The sequence below is a fragment of the Bos taurus genome, chromosome X, assembly GCF_002263795.3.
Source record: "Bos taurus isolate L1 Dominette 01449 registration number 42190680 breed Hereford chromosome X, ARS-UCD2.0, whole genome shotgun sequence".
NCBI classification, from domain to species: domain Eukaryota; kingdom Metazoa; phylum Chordata; class Mammalia; order Artiodactyla; family Bovidae; genus Bos; species Bos taurus.
Window position 1 is genome coordinate 49,599,813 of NC_037357.1, and position 8,189 is coordinate 49,608,001.

Consider the following 8,189-nt stretch of genomic DNA (forward strand, 5'->3'; position numbering starts at 1 on the left):
ATATTACTTAGCCATTAAAAAGAATGCATTTGAATCAGTTCTAATAAGGTGGATAAAACTGGAGTCTATTATACAGAGTGAAGTAAGTCAGAAAGAAAAACACCAATACTGTATACTAACACATATATATGGAATTTAGAAAGATGGTAACAATGACCCTATATGTGAGACAGCAAAAGAGACACAGATGTAAAGACCAGTCTTTTGGACTCTGGGAGAAGACAAGGGTGTGATGATTTGAGAAGGTAGCATTGAAACATGTATATTATCATATGTGGAGCGGATTGCCAGTCCAGGTTCTATACATGAGACAGGGTGCTCAGTGCTGGTGCACTGGGATGGCCCTGGGGATGGGATGGGGAAGGAGGTGGGAGGGGGGTTCTGGATTGGGGACACATGTGCTTCTGTGGCTGATTCATGTCAATGTATGGCAAAAACCACTACAATATTGTAAAGTAACTAGCCTCATATTAAAATAAATTAATTAATTTTTTAAAAGAAGTTTTCATATCATATGTGAGAGCTAAGAGTTCCTACTCACATTATTTTAATTCAGGAAGCATTTCTTGTTCAAATGCGATACCTAGACTTCACATGTTTCACACTGAGATAACTTCATACTGAGAACATGTGGATCCCCTTAATGAAGCAGATCACAAATTTTAAAGGAAAATACAAGGACATGCTGGAAAAAAGCACCCAAATCATCTCATGCTTAGGAAAACACAAACCAAAATAGCAAACAGACCCAAATACATAAGTCTACCACTCACATAGGCCTAAGTCATATTAAACAGGAAGAAAGTATGGTATCACTCTCCCATCATAGATTTTTACCCCTTGTTCAAGGCATGAATACAGTGGGGGTGACAAATAAATTGAATAGATTGGGTCTGGTAGACAGAGTGCCTGAAGAACTATGAACAGAGGTTTGTAACATTGTACAGGAAGTGGTGACCAAAACTATCCCCAAGAAAAAGAAATGCAAGAAAGCAAAATGTTTCTCTGAGTAGACCTTACAAATAGCTTAAAAAAGAAGAGAAGTGAAAGGCAAAGGAGAAAGGGAAAGATATACCCATCTGAATACAGAGTTCCAGAGAATAGCAAGGAGAGATAAGATAACCTTCTTAAGTGAACAACACAAAGAATGGGAAAGATTAGAAATCTCTTTAAAAAAATTAGAGATAATCAAGGGAATATTTCATGCAAAGATGGGCACAATAGAAGATAGAAACAGCAAGGACCTAACAGAAGCAAAAGATATTAAGAAGAGGTGGCAGGAATACACAGAACTATACCAAAAAAGACTTAATGACCCAGATAACCATGATGGTGTGGTCACTCACCTAGAGCTGGACATCCTGGAATGTGAAGTCAAGTTAGCCTGAGGAAGCTTTACTATGAACAAATCTAGTGGAAGTGATGGAACTCCAGTTGACTGACTTAAAATCTTAAAAGATGATGCTGTTAAAGTGCTGCACTCAATATGCCAGCAAATTTGGAAAACTCAGCAATGGCTACAGGATTGGAAAAGGTCAATTTTCATTCCAATCTCAAAGAAAGGAAAAGCCAAAGAATGTTCAAACTACTGTCCAATTGTACTCATTTCACATGCTAGCAAGGTAATCCTCAAAATTCTTTAAGCTGGGCTTCAACAGTACATGAACCAAGAACTTACAGATATACAAACTGTATTTAAAAAAGGCAGAGGAACCAGAGATCGAACTGTCAACATCTGTTGGATCACAGAGAAAACAAGTGAATTTTAAAAAAAAAACAAAAAAAACTACTTCTGCTTCATTGACTATGCCAAAGCCATTGACTGTGTGGATCACAACAAACTGTGAAAAGTTTTTAAAGAGGTGGGATTACCAGACCACCTTCCCTGCTTCCTGAGGAACCCATATGCAGTTCAAGAAGCAACAGCTAGAACTAGACATGGAACAATGGACTAGTTCAGTCTTGGGAAAGGAGTATGTCAAGGCTGTATGTGGTCACCCTGCTTCTTTAACTTCTGTGCAGAGTGCATCATGTGAAATGCTGTGCTGGTTTGATCACAATTTGTAATCAAGATTATCAGGAGAAATATCAACAACCTCAGATATGCAGATGATACCATTCTAAAGCAGAAAGCAAGGAGGAACTAAAGAGCCTTTTGATGAGGGCAAAAGAGGAGAGTGAAAAGGCTGGCTTAAAAATCAACATTCAAGAAACTAAAATCATGGCAGTGTTCCCATCACTTCATGGCAAATACATGGGGGAAAAGTGGAAACAGTGGAAATTTTTATTTTCTTAGGCTGCAAAACTGAAGTCAGTTCAGTTCAGTTCATTTCAGTCACTCAGTCATGTTCGACTCTTTGCTACCCCATGAATTGCAGCACACCAGGCTTCCCTGTCCATCACCAACTCCCAGAGTTCACTCAAACTCATGTCCATCGAGTTGGTGATGCCATCCAGCCATCTCATCCTATCTCGTCCCCTTCTCCTCCTGCCCCCAATTGCTCCCTGCATCAGGGTCTTTTCCAATGAGTCAACTCTTTGCATGAGGTGGCCAAAGTATTGGAGTTTCAGCTTTAGCATCAGTTATTCCAATGAACACCCAGGACTGACCTCCTTTAGGATGGACTGGTTGGACCTCGATGCAGTCCAAGGGACTCTCAAGAGTCTTCTCCAACACCACGGTTCAAAAACATCAATTCTTCGGCGCTCAGCTTTCTTCACAGTCCAACTCTCACATCCATACATGACCACTGGAAAAACCATAGCCTTGACTAGATGGACCTTTGTTGGCAAAGTAATGTCTCTGCTTTTCAATATGCTATCTAGGTTGGTCATAACTTTCCTTCCAGGGAGTAAGCGTCTTTTAATTTCATGGCTGCGGTCACCATCTGCAGTGATTTGGGAGCCCCCTCAAACAAAGTCTGACACTGTTTTCACTGTTTCCCCATCTATTTCCCATGAAGTGATGGGACCAGATGCCGTGATCTTCATTTTCTAAATGTTGAGCTTTAAGCCAACTTTTTCACTCTCCTCTTTTACTTTCATCAAGAGGCTTTTTAGTTCCTCTTCACTTTCTGCGATAAGGGTGGTGTCATCTGCATATCTGAGGTTATTTATATTTCTCCTGGCAATCTTGATTCCAGCTTTTGCTTCATCCAGCCCAGCATTTCTCATGATGTACTGTGCATATAAGTTAAATAAGCAGGGTGACGATATACAGCCTTGATGTACTGCTTTTCCTGTTTGGAACCAGTCCATTGTTCCATGTCCAGTTCTAACTGTTGCTTCCTGACCTGAATATAGGTATCTCGAGAGGCAGGTCAGGTGCTCTGGTATTCCCATCTCTTTCAGAATTTTCCACAGTTTATTGTGACCCACACAGTCAAAGGCTTTGGCATAGTCAATAAAGCAGAAAGAGATGTTTTTCTGGAACTCTTGCTTTTTCGATGATCCAGTGGATGTTGGCTATTTGATCTCTGGTTCCCCTCCCTTTGCTAAAACCAGCTTGAACATCTGGAAGTTCACGGTTCACGTATTGCTGAAGCCTGGCTTGGATAATTTTGAGCATTACTTTACTAGCATGTGAGAAGAGTGCAACTGTGTTGTAGTTTGAGCATTCTTTGGCATTGCCTTTCTTTGGGATTGGAATGAACACTGGCCTTTTCCAGTCCTGTGGCCACTGCTGAGTTTTCCAAATTTCCTGGCATATTGAGTGCAGCATTTTCACAGCATCATCTTTCAGTATTTGAAATAGCTCAACTGGAGTTCCATCACCTCCACTAGCTTTGTTTGTAGTGATGCTTTCTAAGGCCCACTTGACTTCACATTCCAGGATGTCTGGCTCTAGGTCGGTGATCACACCATCATGATATCTACATCGTGAAGATCTTTTTTGTACAGTTCTTCTGTGTATTCTTGCCACCTCTTCTTAATATCTTCAGCTTCTGTTAGATCCATACCTATCTTCAGCTTCTGTTAGGTCCATACCACTTCTGTCCTTTATCGAGCCCATCTTTGCATGAAATGTTCCCTTTGTATCTCTAATTTTCTTGAAGAGATCTCTAGTCTTTCCCATTCTGTTGTTTTCCTCTATTTCTTTGCATTGATCGCTGAGGAAGGCTTTCTTATCTCTCCTTGCTATTCTTTGGAACTCTGCATTCAAATGGGAATATCTTTCCTTTTCTCCTTTGCTTTTTGCTTCTCTTCTTTCCACAACTATTTGTAAGGCCTCCTCAGACAGCCATTTTGCTTGTTTGCATTTCTTTTCCATGGGGATGGTCTTGATCCCTGTCTCCTGTACAATGTCATGAACTTCCATTTGTTGCTCATCAGGCACTGTGTCTATCAGATCTAGTCCCTTATATCTATTTCTCACTTCTACTGTATAATTATAAGGGATTTGATTTAGGTCATACCTGAATGGTCTAGTGGTTTTCCGTACTTTCTTCAATTTAAGTCTGAATTTGGCAATAAGGAGTTCATGATCTGAGCCACAGTCAGCTCCCCGTCTTGTTTTTTCTGACTGTATAGAGCTTCTCCATCTTTGGCTGCAAAGAATATAATCAATCTGATTTCAGTGTTGACCATCTGGTGGTGTCCCTGTGTAGAGTCTTCTCTTGTGTTGTTGGAAGAGGGTGTTTGCTATGACCAGTGCCTTCTCTTGGCAAAACTCTATTAGTCTTTGCCCTGCTTCATTCCATATTCCAAGGCCAAATTTGCCTCTTACTCCAGGTGTTTCTTGACTTTCTACTTTTGCATTCCAGTCCCCTATAATAAAAAGAACATTTTTTGTGTGTGTTAGTTCTAAAAGGTCTTGTAGGTCTTCATAGAACCATTCAACTTCAGCTTCTTCATCATTACTGGTTGGGGCATAGACTTGGATTACTGTGATATTGAGTGGTTTGCCTTGGAAACGAACAGAGATCATTCTGTCATTTTTGAGATTGCATCCAAGTAATGTATTTTGGACTCTTTTGTTGACATCATGGCTACTCCATTTCTTCTAAGGGATTCATGCCCGCAGTAGTAGATGTAATGGTCATCTGAGTTAAATTCACCCATTCCAGTCCATTTTAGTTCGCTGATTCCTAGAATGTTGACGTTCACTCTTGGCATCTCCTGTTTGACCACTTCCAATTTGCCTTGATTCATGGACCTAACATTCCAAGTTCCTATACAATATTGCTCTTTACAGCATCGGACCTTGCTTCTATCACCAGTCACATCCACAGCTGGGTATTGTTTTTGCTTTGGCTCCATCCCTTCATTCTTTCTGGAGTTATTTCTCCACTGATCTCCAGTAGCATATTGGGCACCTACCAACCTGGGCAGGTCCTCTTTCAGTATCCTATCATTTTGCTTTTTCATACTGTTCATGGGATTCTCAGGGCAAGAATACTGAAGTGGTTTGCCATTCCCTTCTCCAGTGGACCACATTCTATCAGACCTCTCCACCCTGACTCGTCCATCTTGGGTGGCCCCACAGGGCATGGCTTAGTTTCATTGTGTTAGACAAGGCTGTTGTCTGTGTGATCAGAATGGCTAGTTTTCTGTGATTATGGTTTCAGTGTGTCTGCCCTCTGATGCCCTCTTGCAACACCTACCATCTTACTTAGGTTTCTCTTACCTTGAGCATGGGGTATCTCTTCACGGCTGCTCCAGAAAAGTGCAAAACTGAAGTCAGAAAGAGTTAAAAGATGCTTGCTCCTTGGCAAAAAAGCTATGACAAACCTAGACAGTGTATTTAAAAGCAGATACATCACTTCATCGACAAAGGTTCATATAGTCAAAGCTATGATTTTTCCAGTAGTCATATATGGATGTGAGAGCTGGACCATAAAGAAGGCTGATGCTTTCAAATTGTGGTGCTGGAGAAGACTCTTGAGAGTTCCTTGGACAGCAAGGAGATCAAACTAGTCAATCCTAAGGGAAATCAACCCTGAATATTCATTGGAAGGACTGATGCTGAAACAAGGCTCCAATACTTTGGCCACCTGATATGAAGAGCTGACTCATTGAAAAACACCCTGGTGCTGGGAAAGATTGAGGGAAGGAGGAGAAGGGGGTGACAGAGGATTAATGGTTGGATGGCATCACTGACTCAAGAGACATGAGTTTGAGCAAACTTCAGGAGATGGTGAAGGACAGAGAAGCCTGATGTGCTGCAGTTCAAGGGGTTACAAAGAGTCATATATGACTAGCCCCAGAACAACAACAAGGCATGAACAGATAGACTTCTTATATCATGCCTTGTACTTCACTCAGACCAACCTCACTGAAGCTAGAGTTGCCTCTGTTTCTTCCACCACCCTTCCTTCCCATCACAAGAAGTGACCTTATATTTGTTTTAATGTATCCCTATCCTCTACTCCAGTAGCTCACCAAATACTTTCAGCTTATCCTCCTAAACCACTCCTCAATTACGCTCTAGTCCAGGCCATAGGTTATTTCTTCACATAGCTGTTACAACCTCCTCCTTGCTCAAGTTCCCAGGCTACAGACTGAAACGAGAATAAATGCTTTTACACAAAGTGGATTTTTCACTTATAGATTTTATAAATGCCATTTCCTTTCCTGAAAGTTGATAATAGTACTTACTATATTAAAGATCGGGCCTAACTTGTATTCAAATAATCCTCCTCAAACCATCTTTAACCACCATCTCACATCACTTTTATCTTCCCATTATCCTCCCTTCCCCTTTTGCTTATCTCAGGTACATTGGCTTCGTGCTCTATTTGTGCAGTCAACCCACCTCCTTTATAGAGCTTCCTCTTACTAATTGGAAGATATTTTAAAATCCCATTTTCCTTTTACCCAAACATGAAACTTCAGTCTTCTCTATTTTATTCTATGCCTGTTTAGGTTAATATATCATTCAGGGCACATACTGTTTACACATGAGTTTACCCTGAAAATTCTTTTTTTAAAAAACAGCCCATACCCTCTCCCATTTTTCTCTGTTCAGAACCCAGTTCAGTATCAAAAGCATATAAGTGGCCTTTGAATTTTAATTGAAAGCAAGAAAGAAGAGAGAGAAGAAGGTAGAAGAAAAAGAGGAATTTGCAAAAGACCACAGCTACAAGGCTCTTCAGAATGTCAATACAAAAACTTGGATTTGAGTTCTGTTGAAATTTAGGATGAAATTTCTTATCTTACTTAAATCCATATTTGCACTTCTTATCTTTTGACACAGTCTGGTTCTACAAGTATGAAGAATTCCTCTAATCCCAGAATGATCAAAAGCATTGTTGATGGCCCACAGCTCAATTATCTCTTTCCTTCATACAAATGCAGGCTATTTGCATTTTCTTCTCAATTTTCAATGATTCCATGCATAAAAAGGAAAAAAGGCAAAAAGCACATCTGCTGTGAAATCATGAAGACTGTATCGCCTTTCAGATTCTTTCGGAATCTAGATCCCAGTCAAAAGGGGTCAGGTGAAGCAGGGCTACCCACCGCCCTACTCAGCAGAGGGCACTATGCACCAGTGTGCTCAGCGCCTTCCTGTGCACCTAAAATGGCTCTTTGGCAGGACTAGGGGCAAAGGAAATCTATTTTGAGTCTTTATATATGAGGCTTACTGTCTGCTGAGTCCAAAACTGTCACTTTGGCTCCTAAAGTCTAACGCTGAAAGCTTACTGAGATAAATATGGACCTTCTCATTCACACTGTCAGGAAATGTGTGTAACTATTTTATTTATACCCTTAAAAATGATTTCATTTTGGCTTTCTTTTTTTGAAGAAGTTTCATTCCAGGACTTAATTTTGCTGACAACATGCTGTTCCCTAACAAGACAGAAAAGTGGCTCCATATTTAAAACCAGGTATGAAAGTATATGCAAAAAATATTGTTTGTGGTTCATTCCAAAGTCCTGCTTCTAAGTCTCCTCTGGTATCTTTAACTAACTTGTATGAAAACTACTTACCCAAGGACAGCAATTCAGATTAATGGTCAATTCTGGCATTTGTAGCTTAATGAGTGAATAGTCACTTGAATACTTACTGCTTTGATATTTAGCTCCCATTTGTCTGGCTTCTCTGGTGGCTCAGAGAGTAAAGAAACTGCCTGCAGTGCAGGAGACTTGGGTTTGATCCCCTGGAGATCCCCCTTGGGTTAGGAAGATCACCTGGAGAAGAGAATGGCTACCACTCCAGTATTTTTGCCTGGAGAATTCCATTTACAGAGG